The 16,399-nt window shown below is 46.0% G+C and overlaps 1 long non-coding RNA gene across 1 annotated transcript; it reads right to left on the minus strand.

Annotated features, from left to right (window-relative positions):
* Window positions 1-11,285: 11,285 nt before the first annotated feature.
* LOC144145803 (uncharacterized) lies at window positions 11,286-15,855 on the minus strand. The gene is made up of 2 exons (XR_013317593.1): window positions 15,750-15,855; window positions 11,286-12,865 (listed from the first exon to the last, which is right to left on the minus strand). It is a non-coding gene; the product is annotated as an uncharacterized LOC144145803 (long non-coding RNA).
* Window positions 15,856-16,399: the final 544 nt, after the last annotated feature.

Raw genomic sequence — 16,399 nt, forward strand, 5'->3', positions numbered from 1 at the left:
TCCTGTGTCCGCTTTCACACCGCTCGCACAGAGCACAAAATGTACGTGTACTTATGGAGGGGGGGCATGCGTGCGCAGCCGTGATCAGATGGGAGAAGGCGAGGCACGCCCTTTGAAAACGCGGATACTCAAACGAGACTGCACGCACGTGTCCCCATTCGAGCCGGCGTCATTAGCGATCGAGGTGTCGGTGGTGGACAGCCGCCCCGTACGCGTGCCCCTGGGCCGTGAGCGCAGAGATGGTGGCGGAGATAATGTTATAGCCTGGATGTGCCTCTTGCTGTTGCTGTAAAGAGTATGAGGGAGGGCGACGCCTAAACAGCGAATTCTGTCGATTTTCTTGTGAGTGTTTCCTAAAGTCACCAGTGGGCCATGGGTTCAAATCGCCCGCGGTCGTTGGTCGTGGAGTGGGACCCTTACAGAAAGCCGTCTAGTCTGTAAGGGTGACCCGTCCGATGCGCACCTTCACTCTGAGTTTGGGAAGGATGGCATCGCGGACAGAGTGAAAGGAAGGGTACATCGTTATGTAGCGCTTGAAACGGGACGACAGTAGAGAAGACACGCACGACGGCGCTAACTCGCAACTGATTTTATTACGCATAAACTCAAATATATACTCAGAATGAACACGTGCCCAGGTCAACCCCTCAAAAGTGCGGTTTGATAAACACAAAGGTTACAGGATTACGATTAGAAAAACACAATATTACACTGTACATATTAAACAAACAACCCACGAAACACGTAAGTTAATGCATTTGATAAGAACAGAAATTCCTTTTCATGTAGTGACACTGACGCGTGGCTGACACACTTATCATCGTGCTATCTTATATAGAAAGGATGGGGTCGGGTAGAGTCTGTGGATTCGAACTGCCCCCCCCCCCCAAAAAAAAAAAAAAAAAAAAACGTTTTCCAGGCAGCGTGTAAGCGAGTGCCAGTGTTCCTTTCGGCAAAACTCCTCCCTTCGCATGACCCATAACCCACTGAGAAAAAAATTCTGTCTACGGCTTCCGAAGAAACGAAAATATAATATAATATAATATAATACAATATAATATAATATAATATAATATAATATAATATAATATAATATAATATAATATAATATAATATAATATAATATAATACGATATAATCTTTTAGGACGCATAATAGGGGTCATGGTCATCGCTACCGCGTGTTTTGTGGAGTCGCTCCCACGTGAAATGAGGGAGGAGGAGGAAAACTGTTGATTGAGCATTGCCTTTGGGGGAGTGGTTTCTCACTTCAGTAGTCTGTGTGCCATCTTCACAAGCACGGCTCCTTCGACCAGAAGAGCCTGGTACAGAAAAGGCGAAGTCACTGAGACAGCATAATAACCCGCGGCTCGGGGTTAGAAGTGGTGCAACACTGGGTCGTCCTGGCACAACCAGATGATGGGAAGGAGCATCTCTGGTTGCTGTCAAAATTTTCAATTGTGCATAGTACTGGTTGATAAGGAGCAATTAAGGTCATTCTGATTGGGCGGGGGAAAGTATTAGACTGAAGTTGAACTTGAGAGTGATTTGCTGCATTTTCATCAGCTGTAGGTGCGGTGTTGTGAGAGTCTTCCTGCTTAGCCTGTATAGTGCGGCGTGATTTCATAGTATGCCGCTAGGGGGAAGGGCTGGTTCTTCTAGGGCTTGGTAGGCGAGGGCTCGGGGTCATGAAATAGCGGACAGTCTAGTTGACTTTCATAGATGTGTGCGCCTGGGTTTAGACAACCAAAACCTTCCGGTTGGGGGTTTGCTTTCGAGGACGCGAAGTGCTGCAGGGGCCAGTAGACCCTAAGACCCGACTTGAAACTTCGGTAGGCTTCTTAAGAGTCCGTAACCACAGTGGAGGCATCTGTTTAGGAGAGCGCTGCTGCTATAGCCAGCTCTTCGGCATCTCCCTCTCGCGATGCGGTGCGATGTGCTCGCTTTCGCGAGTTACAACTGCTGTCACAGATCTCTTATTATTGACTGCTTCAGTGTACGTACAGTAGAACCCCGCTCTTACGTTCTCCAGTGCTTCGTTTTCCCGGCTGCTACGTTGCTTTTGTCTAGTCCCGGCACAACTCACATAGAGTCCCATGTATTAAAATCCTCACTGTTACGTCGTGGCTCAGAGTACGTTCCCGGATCATGCGTCGCAATCTGGCACTCCGAAGCCGCCCGGGCAACTTGCGCGGAACGCTATTTTGACGTTTGATGAGCCTTGGCCAGGCTTGGCTACGGAACTGACTGCATGAAGCCGCACGCGGGTGCGATTCGTTACCACTAGATGGCCTCATGTTCCTGTATGCTATCACCATCACCACTGCGTTTACAACGGAAGCTTCTCTTCGGAATTCCGAAGGAGCATTTGCCATAAATCACCACCGCAAGAACAGCACGCGCTCTCGTCGTCGTCGTGCGCCACCGTCGAACCTGCAACCGCGAGCTTTGTCGTGCCTTGACGGCGTCACGAAAACGGGAGGCGATTTCCTTTCAGCAAAAGCTTGACGTTCTAAACGCAGTAGACAAGCAGCCAGCGCGGAAGAGAGTCGACATCGCTAGGGATTTTGCATTGACACGGGTGGTGTTTTCCAGCGATCGCAAAAAGCGGCAATCGTGTACATTCTCGAGTTTTTTTAGGGTTCGAAAGCCAAAGTTGCAGAAATATGTGGTTGCAAGTCGAAGCTACGCGGTTCCGTTCATTTTCGAAGGTTTCCTCACTGCTGCGTTTTCCTGCTTGTTACGTTTTGTTTCCCCTCATGATTTGGGCCTGCCATTTCAAACCCCAGTCTGAAAAAGGCCCATGGGTAGAGACATTGAAAATTGACCAGAACCTTCGCAAAGGTAACCGGAACTATAAATGTATGCCGTTGCTGCTCCAGAAACATTCACCTGCACACATGCATATGACAGACATGACGCGTTGATGCTTCAATAACAGCATCGGTATATCATGAAGGCTCTCTATCCCAGGTCCTACGTAGAAATGAAGCGCCAATATTGACCTTTATTGGTTTGGTGCCATGTCGTGAACATCTACACTTCTGCCACACATCTGGCCTCGCCGCCCATTGATCGTGAACATCAATCGCTCTTTTTTACTGCAGGCGGCAATTTTGTTCGCACGCGGGCAACTGAGGCTTGAACTATACGTCTGTGACGTGCCAAACATCGTTCTCCCTGCAAATTTCATACAACCTCGGCGAGAATATTTTACTTGTTAATAAACACGTCCTTAAACCAACCATTCAGTGGACCAGGAACGCGGATGAACACTTCTCGCGCCATCTCGGCAAACGGCAGCCCAGCGGCCTGTACACGACTACGCCTTCCGGCACACTCATGCGCGGTTGAGGCAAAGGCGGCTGTGGTGGCGGCAAAGGTGGTCGCGTGAGCACAGTTCATTTGGCTACGCGGGACCCGGACTTTTCTTTCAATGCGTCCGCAACGTCTGTCCGGGGCCCGTGCGTGTGGCCCCAGATCTCCAGCGGGCCGTTTCCGCGAGCGGCGAGAGAGCGTGCGTCACGCGAGAGCGTCACTTTCGCGCGGAGTTCGCGCGCCTTGGAGTCGTGGCCTCCCTCGAGCTACAGATAAAGCGCCGCGAGCGACGCGCTCGCCTCTCAGGCCCGGCACGCGTGCTCCGTCTTGTCCAGCCGCACCGCAATCGCGAAAGGGTGCGGCGTGCGCGGCTCTCTCGATGCGCCTAATGCTACGAGACGAGCACGCCAGCGCTAAACTTCTTAGCGCTGGAAAGGTGCTCCGTTATTGTCGCGATGGCTGAACCCATTAACGCTTAAGCGGCTTTTAGGACGCCGCTTGCCCAATAGCTTACCGTGGGATCAAGGTCAAGGGACGCGTATATACCTGTTCTGTTGCAGTCCCTACTGCGATCGTTTCATTACAGTCCATTGGCAAACATGCTACGATAAGAATGCCGGGCTCTTGGAAGCACACACTATTAGGTTAGGCGACATTCTCGCAGAAACTGGGACCAGAACAATTTCTTTAAAGGTGTAAGAAAGAAACGAAAAAAAAAAAATCTAGACCAGAAACTAAAAAGAAACAAGAAACTAAACTAAAACTACCTAAAGAAATCAGAAATTACCAGAAACCGGAAACTAGAAAGAAACCAGAGATGTGAACTAACATTGACAGGAAAAAAAGGAGGGTTAACTTAAAATATTGCGTTAGTTTTAAAAGTGAGAGTGACTTCTGGCCTTTCAACTGTTATTGGCTATAGGACCGACTGTTAAATAGAAGACCGTAATAGCTTCTTCAGTATTGATGTCACGGGAGCATCATCTCACCCAATTCGTAAGGGTGGACGCAGGCTGGCACATGTGAGCGCACTTTTATTAACCTGTTCTGATAAGAACGAGAAAACACAATACAAAAAAACTAATAATGTCAAATGAACACTACAACGGTAATTAAACCGTTTGGCTTGCCTTGAAACACACACACACACACGCACGCACGCACGCACACACACACACACACGCAAACACGCACGCACACACACACACGCACGCACGCACACACACACACACGCACGCACGCACGCACACACACACACGCAAACACGCACACACGCAAACACGCACGCAAACACACACACACACACACGCACGCACACACACGCAAACACGCACACACACACACACACGCAAACACGCACACACACACGCACGCACGCACGCACACACACACACACACACACACGCAAACACGCACACACACACACGCAAACACACACACACACACGCAAACACGCACACACACACACACACACACGCACGCACACACACACACACGCACGCACACACACACACGCACGCACACACACACGCGCGCAAGCACGCACGCACACACACACACGCACACACACGCACGCACGCACGCACACACACACACGCACGCACACACACACGCACGCACGCACGCACACACACACACACGCAAACACGCACACACACACACACACGCACGCACACACACAAACGCACACACACACTGTCCAATAGCCTCCCGTGTAAGCCGCCTGGCATCCGCAGTGGTCTCTTGGTATGGTGCCGCTATGCAGGTACGAAGCTTGCAGTTAGGACTAACTTTGTTTATTCCACCGTTTACTGAGGTTTCGGGGAGCTTCCCAGCCTCACCTTTTTACGGGCAACCATCGGAGTCTGATAGGAGGTGACCTCTGTCTTAGTGTGCATGTTATTTCAAATTATTTCAAAGATATTTCCGATACACTCAGACATGGGCTGGTGCCGGTCCGTGGGAAGAGGATGGTGCGTTGCGGCACGCATCGAGTTACGCAAGAGGCCGTCGGTTTCAAGATATATCTGGATCTTGGTTTATATATATGGTCAGAGCTTAGATTTTTGGTGGTGCGTGAGCTGGCGGTTTGAGTGAGGGTAAGCAAGCGCAAGGCAAGGTTTGGTTTGAGCGATGGGAGAGGCCTTTTGAGCCCAGCTTTTTTTGTTTGGTCCGGGGGGAAATAAGCACGAGGTAGGAGAGAGAGAGAGATAGAGAGAGAGAGAGAGAGAGAGAGAGAGAGAGAGAGAGAGAGAGAGAGAGAGAGAGAGAGAGAGAGAGAGAGAGAGAGAGAGAGAGAGAGAGAGAGAGAGAGAGAGGCGTATTTTGGAGCCTGTGTCCGAAGGACTGCTCGGTTTCTTGATAGGGTTTGTGGGACTTGTCTAGTCGTGGCGTGTTTGATGTTTTACAAATTGGTGGGAGTTTGCTTTTGGAGCGGCTGCATTCGCACTCCCCGAGCGTTGTTGATAGCTCCTAGGGGCTACGTTACCCTGGAAAGAGACACCGGCAGGCTCGGGGGAGTCCACCCTAGGTTTTTTCAGGTACAACTCATGGAGAAGGAGAAGGAATGGTTCGGCGTAATATTTGTGCAAGCCTGCAGCCCGCATCGATGAGGACATCCGCACTGCCCACAAGTAGGCGAACAATGGTGGTTTAGTTCAAGATTCCAGCTTGTTCCCGCATCGATGACGCATTGGTGTCGCCGGATCATACCGTGTGCTGACTCACTGATCCAACATGTCACAGGTGCCACAGGAATGACTTTCTTTTATGTAGAGCATTTCTCGTACGGTTTATCTCCCGTGCACGTCGGAGCGATACTCCGAAGGTCTGCCCTTAGCTGCTGTCGTTCAAATGTCTACGCATATCTGTGCTTCCACACAACGCCGTTACACGTCTATAGAAATCTTCAACGAAATGATGCGGCTGGAACATCATACCATCAACTTTCGGGCCCATAAAACGAAGGGCAGTTTTAATCGGTAGTGATGTGTTTCCGCGCAGCTGGAAAAATGTCGGAAGAAACGTTGGAGTGAAATTACATAGAATTCCTTTTTTCAAACGGCTCAGTTCTTTTCTTTCTCTGACAGTTATTACCTTCTGCTGCTCACTGCCATTACGCTGGGCTTGAAAAATATCTTCCTACTACCAGCCGACGACCGCAACGTTTCCAAGGGCAAGTCTCCATTATCTCCAATGATCTTAGAAAAAAAGCTTTCGTATCATTATTCTGACAAGCAAAAACGCAGTCGTGATAAATAAAAAGCTGTTCTTCTCTCGTGGAATCAAGAGGCACGATATATACGATCTCCCGCCGTCTCCAATTAGAAAGCGCACACGAATGCCAGGAAGCTGAACGATATGAGTATTTCTATTGTTCTTTCAGGGAAAGACCGAGCCGTCGATACACTGCAGCGTATACTCGACTCCCTAGCAGTGGACAAGGCTCTAGGCACTTCCTTCGTGGCCCAAGATCTCAAGTGGACGGCCTCTAATTGGAGCAGCGGTCTAAGACGGCATCGGTGGCTCAGGGCCAATTTAGCCGCATCCTGTGGGTGAACTTGAGAGATCCGCTGCCTCCGCTCGCCTCCGGCTGCTTTTCAGAGCCCTATAAGCCACGAGGCGCATATTGCGCAAGCGAGGGAAAAAAAGGAATTAATTTAGGAACATTTTTAGCATGAAACTCCCCGTAGCTGCATTGCACAAGTACATCGTGCGGCACTGACGTTAGTGGGGCACCACTTTCCTTTCGACGCGTCTCTTGCCTATTGAGCGTTAATTTCATTTTCGGCAGCTCTCTTGACGGGAGTTTTCGAGCAATTACGAGCCTTTTCTGCGGCCCGGGGAATTCGTAAGCGTCCGTTGGAATCGAGCACTGACTTTGTTGTAGCTCGGACGAGATCTTTCTACTCGCTTAAAAGCATTATTACCCTTAGAACCTTGCAAGGTATACTTACAAGGTTGTATTTTCGCGGGGGAATATTGATTACCTTGGGAGAAACGGGTTTCGAAATTGAACGTCATCAAAGAGTTTTCTTATACCATATCTTAAAACAAAGTGTGTGCGTGTGTGTGTGTGTGTGTGCGTGTGCGTGTGCGTGTGCGTGTGCGTGCGTGCGTGTGTGTGTGTGTGTGTGTGTGTGTGTGTGTGTGTGTGTGTGTGTGTGTGTGTGTGTGTGTGTGTGTGTGTGTGTGTGTGTTCAGTTTTTGTGCACTCCAGCGTGTTTTGAAACCCATTTATTGTCCTATTGTTGGTTATTTCGTGTGGCTGGCTGTGTTCACTACAATTCTTAGATGGGTCGTAGACATTTACATCGTGTTGATGAAGGCGTCTCATGAGTGTCTTGTGTTCAAAATCTTCCTCGATGTGTGAATGACATTACACCATGCTTATTTAGTTGGTGGGACCATTGGCTTTAATTTTTGTAACCAATTAAGCGTTGCATGCGTGGTCTAAGCGCTGCGTAACTGCTACACTAAAACTAGTGGGAAGGCGTGCTCTAACAATTAAAAAAATGACAATACAATTACGCAAAGCAAATGCGATTCTTTGTGTTTGGCGCTTGATGGTATCACAAATTATCAGTTCCTTTATGTTAAAAAATATCATCATAGTTGCAGTAAATTATCAGCACTATCGCCTCTAAGAGCGGTGCGAACACGGGACAAAGACATGATAAGGATTTGATATCGATATCATCTTTGCAAGAGCCAATGCTGCAAAAAGATGGACCATAAACCACCTCTGCAACCCCTTGTGAGAAGAAGCAAATGCCTTCGTCATGTCCCCATAGAAAAAATCGCATTTAGAAACTTCCACAAAAATCTGAATTTGTAGTTCCTCGCCTTATGACGTTGTTGGCAGAGGTTTCACAGCGAAGTTGTATATTGCTACAGCGTCAAACGTTCCGCGTCCGTGCGCGTACGCCGTCGCGTCGACAAAAAACAAAAAAAAAGCGAAAGCGTCTAATTGCTCGTTTGTGCGACAAACTTCGCTTAAAAAATTTCGGCTTCACTTCGCACTCTGCACGTTCACTGCGCATTTCGCTGCGGGTACACACCTGCGCCGCGGAGCAGCGGTCGTGTGTTATGGCGGTAGTTTCTGCTACGGGTCAGGCTTGTCGACGGACGCAGGATCGGCCTCAAGGGCTCCCTATATAACCGCCGGCTCGCCCACTCTCGCTATAGTCATCATACTACACATAATTTCGTCATTTTGAAACAGCACACACAACTTTGGCTTATCGTCCTTTCCACGGAGTGGAAGGAAAAATCAATTTGGTTCTCTGCTGTCATACGACCGGAAGCACCAAATCATTATCTAAGTTACGTACCGTTCCATCAATAGCTACCGCTTAAGCGTGCTGTCGTAATAACGAAAACTCCTGCCATAGTTTTAGTTCCGTCAGGCCGACCGCGACACTTTATGTTTACCGCTAGCACCAATTTCGCAAGTCCGCTATCACGATAGCCGCAGTGAAAAAAGATGGCGCTGCTGATCAACTTGCTCTGCAAGCAGTCGTTCGTGGGCGGCTATTTGTAGGCCGCGGCGTGTTCCACGTGGCCGCATCGTCGACAAGGGCATTCTATAGATCGGTGGTGCCACGCGATCCCGTTGCGTTGACGCCAACCCCCCGAAGCCCTAACGGCACACAGGGCATTCAAAGCGCGGCGGGGCCCATAGGCTCTAATGGAAAAATCGATCGTGCCAGAAGTATCCGCGGGACCGCCAGTTGATTCCGGACCGTGCCTGTATACGCACACAGGCCCGCGCCCATCCTCCGTTCGCCCCGCGGCCACAGCCGAAGCGCTTGCGAGCTTGACGATACATTCCTCTCATCTCTTCTTCCTCTCGCAAGGAAGAAGCCAGTGGGGGAATCTGCTTCAGATGTTCTGCGCATCATATAGTCCACACTGCGCTCCTGCTGCACACTAAAAATTTTTACGCCTAAAAGGGTGCTTCAGCTTGTCGCCGCAGGAGCACCCTAAAAACTGAATATTTTACGCCCTTTAGGGTGCTTGGATTTTGTCGCCGCAGGAGCACCCTCTGTGAAGCACCCCAGAAGACAGGTGCCTTATAAACACCCTTTTCCGCCTAAAAGTATCCTAGGGTGCTACTTAGCACCCCAATCTGTAGGAGCATCTTCTGCAAAAGCACCCACCTAAAGGGGTACAAAACGGGTGCGTCATCCTCGGTTCACAGGTGCAGCAGGTGTGAGACCACATATTGCACAATATCACACACGATTATGGTATGAAACATTCGTGCTTTCCAAGCTCGGTTCTGTGAGACATTCCATTGAAGCTCAACATCAGCTGATAATTTCCTTGAACTTGTGTCACCGATTGTTAAAACATCAATTTAAAAAGTCAGGAGCCACATCTCAGTACAGTTATAACTTTAGAGGTAGTTGATTACCCAAAACTTCGTAAAAAACCAATTATATGTTCACTTTGCCGAACTGCAGTACACATCCTTCGAGATTCACTGCAGAGCCTAACCATGCTGTGCAGTGAAAGCAATTAGGTGTGCAACACTTCAACCACACAAAACTTCCTTGAACCTTAAAACCCTTGGCTTCTTAGTATTGCATCAAACTTCCAATCAAGGTAGCTACCTGCAATGTTTAGTGCCTTATTCTTGAGCTGAGCAGGAAGGTTCAATATCAAGGAAGACCAAATGCAAAATGTATAGTTTCCTCCGTAATGCGGCTCATAATATAGTTCCCTCCGTACTGCGGCTCATAATATACTTATAAAAGTTGGGTACCCAAGCCATTTATTTTCGTTTGCGTTATTCTTTTTGCTTTACGGAAAAATATTCATATGGTACAGCACTTGCAAGGTTTGGTGGTATTTGGAGTTTTATAAACATACCTGTAGACTAAATGACCCCACATAGCAATAACAAGAACTGCAAACATCACAGAACAATGCATACAAGTTCCCTGGTGAAGCCCATGGGTGAAATGTAATGCCATTGTTCAGAAAACATTATTTTATCATGAGGCTAGCTTGTACATGGTGCCTTGCATTATGTCCCTGCCGGTGGATGTGGGGTCATTTGTCACTGTTGCAAATGAAAAGCCAACAGCCAGGGCCCATTAGTTTTGGCTAGTATTACGAGGTGCCTCACGGTAAGCATTCTACGTCGATAGACTTTTTTAGAGTTGACTAGAACTGAAATCAGCAAAAGATTCTCTACAAAACATTCATTCTATCCGCAGCTTTAGGGTTTGCTAATTTCCATAGTTGGGTTTCTTCTGCCTTTCTTAACAACATTTTTCTTTTGATAAGAAGGTGCACAACCAAAAGCAAAAAGCTTTTCTGTAAACCTTTGGTAGCTATATAATTGTTACAAAATATTTTACTCTAAATATGGCAGCTTAAACTGAGAATATTTGCATTTAAAAACATTAAAATAAGTTTGAATTGATCATAAATTTTTAGCTGTTTTTACGCAAAACTGTACATGGGATATGAAGTGCACCACAAGGAGGGCTTTGGATTAGCTTTAGCAAATTTGGGACATTTAAGGTGCACTGAAATCTCTACACATGCGCTTTTTCACTTTCTGTATCCACAAGGAAAATGGCTGCCAATTTAGACAGCGATTCTAAATAGTAGTTGACGTGCATTTTAAAATAATCACAAACATTATAGCCACAAAATTAATTTTTACAAGTTGTAGACATTGCCCGTTACACCAGACATTGGACTACACTGTCAAGAGCTTTGACATCTACAATGACGTCTACAAAGCAGGCTTATACTGGTAGAATGTTTCATACCATAATTACTGTGTGTTCAGAGCTCACGTGTGAAGTATGGATACTGCTGCTTCAGCAAGAACCGAGGATGAGCACCCTTCCTGGTTCTGAAAAAAAATAACAGAGGAAATGCCTTAAGCAGGATTCTGAAACGGGGTTGAATGAAACAAGAATGAACAAGAAATTCTTTCAAAACATGTAAAGCAATGCAAACAAATATTTATTTCAACTTATTTCTACAAAAGACCACCTCATGAAGACTGGTGGTGGGGTATTGGCTCAAAAAAAAAAAGCAGAGAGCACTTATACAAATGCTACAGGGAGCCTTCGCAGCCAACAATTGTTTGAACACACCTAAACTAATCACTGTTCAACAAACTCATAAAAAATGTTTGAATGCATAAAAAACCAGTGGTAAACACAGGAAACAGTTAAAACAGAATGACGGCACAAGTTTGTCCCGTCGTTCTCTTCTGTGTCCTGGGTTTTCCTATGGTTTTTCATCCATTCAAACATGTACCAGCTAGCCCAGTCCAACGCCTTGGTATCATAAAAATATGGATAGTCAATCCTTACACAAAGTTGAAAAAAAAAGAAAGTATAAAGTAGGTGACAAAATTAAAACGACAGCAAATTGGTTGGCTTTTAATTTTAAATGATAATATAAAAAATAATGGCATGAATGAAAGTGAGCAGCACGCGAAGTACCTTGTTGCTAGCCCGACATTCCACTTTGAAGCAAAATGTCCGCTTTCAACACTACATAGGCTAAACATGCAATGAGGCATTCCTTTAGGCACACAAAATATACCATAATTGTTAAAAAAGCTACGAATTAGTTGAAAAAACCTGACCACGACAAATTGGAATTAGTGACTAGATACAGTTTCAGAAATACACAGCGACATCATATAAAAATATATGGTTCCCATACAAAGATTGATCATAACAAAAATTCAGGACATTTATCAGACTGGCATCAATGTGCAAAGCAGCTTAATGAAGGAAGACGGTCTTCACTAAAAACATGTTAATATTGGGAGCTCATGTGCTTCCCTGCAAGTTGGGTGTGTAAACCCACTGACATCTTAACTAACCCGCCTGAATCATCACTTGATAGACATTGAGGAATTTTACGAATTGGTTTATTGTAGCCAGCTGTCTAGTTTATTTCCCTATTTTTCTTGGCATTTCGTGTCTAATTCTAAATTTGGTGACTAGATAGCTTTTACTATGGTCATGCACTGGTGACAACGAATATTTGATTTTACTTTAAAAAAATTTCAGTTTTGTTTTATTGCTCACCAGCCAACGATCTGAAATATCAGAGGTGCTTAAAACGTATGTTGGCATTTCCTTCCTGCAGTGTAGTACAACTAATCATGACTTTTACCATAATTTGTTCACAAATCGTAATATGTGGAAAGTATTCAGCTTAATGAAAATGTCATTTCAGAAGCATGCACAATCAACAAGGCCTCAATGACTCTCATGACGTGGTCCACTTGTTTCTGTCACAAATAACCTGAGTGCAGACACATTCCACCGAAGACGAAGGTAACATGCCCTCTTGGGTGATGAATATTTAAAAAGCCTTACGAGTAAATTTGCTGCTGAGCACGCGAAATTGTGGCATTAAAACAAAAGATCCCTCTGCGGCATCTTTCACTTGGAGGAGCGCTTGACCACAAACTTTGAGAAGCTGGAAAATGCTCCATGAACCGCTCCAGCCAGCAGAAACGATGCAGGACACAAGTTGGTAGGCGGACCGTTGGCATCCTGCGATTGTGAAGATATTTCTGTTTAGTAGATGCTCTTCTTTTTGTACCACTGTTTATTTCACCTTTAACAAGCAGCTGAACTCCTTAACGTTCGCACAATAAAATGCTGCAATGCGGAACAGTTAGCAGGGTTACCTCAATTTTGCTTTTCTACGAATTAACACAATGTAGGTAATCTGCACACAACTACAATCAAACTACAATTTTCACCTACTTCACTGCTAACATCAGCGTTTGACTGCTCAAGCACAAATACAGGTTAGACATGTGAGCAATCTGCTAAACGTATCCCCACAAACTGAACAATCAGGCATCAGAAATCGGCAAGGAAGGAGGTGTCACGTTTAAATGGCACTTTTTTTGTTCAAAACATAAACAACACCTGGAAGCTTGAAGCGTGAGAGGGGGTCTTTCACGCTGACAATGTCAGAACATAGCTTGCTAGTGGGCACCTGCACGATGTGCACAATGTGTTTCTTGAAAATGCGTGCGAAAGTTTGATTGATGTGTAGGACGAGAATTGCAGCACGTTTTGACACAGGCCTTGTGGACGCTTCTGCCTGCTAATGTCAATGTGGACTCTTGCTAGTCGCCCTCTTCGCTTCTTTCTGAATATAATGCTTTAGGCATTATATTCAGGACAACGACTGCATCAAAACGTGCAGCAATTACCTACGTCCCACACATCGGTGAAACTCTCGCACACATTTTCAAGACACGCAGTGCATACATTGTGCATGTGCCCACTAGCAAGCTGCGTTCTGACATTGTCAGCGTGAGAGACCCCCTCTCACGCTCCAAGCTTCCGGGTATTGTTTATTAGATTCCATGCGCTGAATGCAAATCAGTGTACATTGGCGAAACGGGCAATCTGCACAGAAGATTAATGCAGCACTGGAACGAAGTGAACAAGGGCCATGCAAAAACAAGTCCACTGGCAGAGCACCGTGAGAGGACGGGAAACGTGGTCGACTGGAACAAGACAAAATTACTGACAACTGAGTGCAATCTATCTTCTCGATTACTGCTCGAGTCCCTCATTGTTCAGACGACGCCCAACATTATCAACATAATGGATGGCAATCTGCACCATATCTATGCAAACTCATTGCGCCGCGTAATGCCCAATATATAGCTTCGTTTTCCACGACACATGCTCACCGTGAACAAGCAACAAACCATTAAATGGCTTTCTTGACTTGGTCAGTGACCTACGTTTCATCACTGCAATAATGCTTTTACCTGCCTACACGGCATTCCGTCAAACACTGGACTACACCACATGAGCCATTGGCGTTCTTAACCTGCACCAGAGTATATAACCTTTCACTACTGCTATGAGATAGACCCATAAACGCACTTCAATATGGCCTTTATATTTAGCTCTTGGAAACATTATGTATAATTTTACCTTTAAGTTGCACCTGCTACAGCAGCTGGTACTATACCCAAAACATGAAAAAAAAAACGGTGGTTTAACACGCGAAAGGTACACTTGGGATATGGGGAGCACTGTAGGGGAAGGCTTCGCATTAATTTTGACCATCTGGGTATTTTTGTGCGCATCGAAATCTCCAAACACGGGCGTCTTTACGTGTTGCCTCCATCTGAAAAGCGGCTACACCAAGCGGTATCTAACCGACATTCGCCTCCACAGCACACCACCCTAGCCACGGCAGTGGGTTAAACATATGAAATAAAGCGAGTTTTGGAGTGCAAATGAAAATATTAATCACACGTCTTATTTTCCCAATCGATGTACCTTTTGAAATCCACCATGCAATCCCCCCTCCCCTACCGGCCTACCAAAACACCTTTGTCTCAAGAGGTAATCAGGCTGTTGTTAATGAAGTAAGTATTTACAATCCGAGACTTGCCACCGTTAAAATCATGCACTTTGTTTTAGAGATAAGCGACATTAGCCATTTGCAGCACCAGGAGTTAATTGTGTTAAGATCAGATTGAAAGCATTGACGGTAGTAGTTGAAAGAAATTGTGTGATAAATTACAACATCATCTGCAAATAGACCTACATGGGAGGATATGCAACATGGAAGATAGACCAAGCAACCTGCCTGGGGGGACAACAAAGTGGCACGAGCAAAAGAAGTATATAGTTATTAGAAGTAAACTGCATTTGAGAAGAATGAAAATCTTTTGCTCAAGTGAGGACATTAGGGTGAAGTTTGAGAAGTAGTCTGTGGTGTGCAATGCGATTGAATGCTTTAGAAAAATCGAGAAAAACTACCGCAGTTTGTAAGCCTGTGTCAATGGATCAATGTAGATCGTGAACAAATCCTGAAAGTTGTGTTTCTCAAGTAACCCTTGTGAAAACCGTGGTGATACTCGAATGTGATATTGTGATTTTATAAATAATTAGCGACCTGAGAGTGGATGAAATGTTTCCTGACCTTGCATATGGTGCTTGTTAGGGAAATTTAATGGTGAAGTACCGTCTCCTGATTTAAAGACTGGTGCTACCTCGACTATCTTCCAACCATTGAGATTAGTGCCTGTCATGAGAGACTGCGAAAAAAGCGCTGTCAGAATTCTACAGACTGCGGGATGTACTTTTCGGTATAGTATGATTATTACCAGTATGATCTGAAGTAGACCAGTTTGTATTGCAAGTTTAAAACCATATCGAAAGATCCTAAATGTTTGCTTGGCTTGATTACATACGAATACTTGCTTCAAAGTCAGTTCAATTTCTCTTCTTGCCCTTTAGCCGTCAGCCCCAGATTCTCTTCAATATCTCTGCTAAGCAATGACACGCTCCATACGCACAGCACCGCTTCATGAAAATGTTTCAAATAATCAGAGGCCACAGCACTGCTAACAGGTATACATCATGGCAAGTTCCACAACATGCAATAACTAACCTGAAAATACATAATCGGTGGGTGCACCGATATGGCAGCAGTGCCTGGACCGATGTGTCGAGCAACTGCGCTGACTTCTGAACGGGTGGTCCAAGCGGCCAGATGACCATTCCTGGCGGCAAAGCGTACGGAGCACCAACGAAAGGCCAGGCAGTACTTGGGTACAGCAGGTGCAGTGTCGGTTGGCCAAGGGAGGCCCTGGCAAAGCCTTTGAAACTGGACTGGAAGGCAGCTGACCCAGGACAGCCAGCAGCAGCACCTGCAGGTGCATAATCTGTGAGTGTGCTGACACTTGTTGAAATACAAGAAGAGCACACACAAAGCACGAATGCTTACATCAAGTACATTTTTAATCGTTTACAGACAGTAACCTCCAAGGCACTAATAAGAACATTCCCGGAACACCCCAAGTGAAATTTAGGTCACAGTATGAATGTATTTATTAGACCCGCAGGTACTGTGAGTGGGGTATGCATGATATATGCAAAGCTAGCTACTGAGCTAATTTGCATGGAACGCATGCTAGCAGCTCATCTGTATCCCTTGCTTTCAATCGGAACTGGTGTGTGATAGTTGAGGCTCCTCCATTTCAATGTCTGACTTGTATCTGCACGTTCAATTCTCCAATATAAATCGAGTTGAGTGAGTGC

The sequence above is a fragment of the Haemaphysalis longicornis genome, unplaced genomic scaffold, assembly GCF_048455015.1.
Source record: "Haemaphysalis longicornis isolate Haplotype H1 unplaced genomic scaffold, Haemaphysalis longicornis Haplotype H1 scaffold_7, whole genome shotgun sequence".
In the NCBI taxonomy this organism is placed as follows: domain Eukaryota; kingdom Metazoa; phylum Arthropoda; class Arachnida; order Ixodida; family Ixodidae; genus Haemaphysalis; species Haemaphysalis longicornis.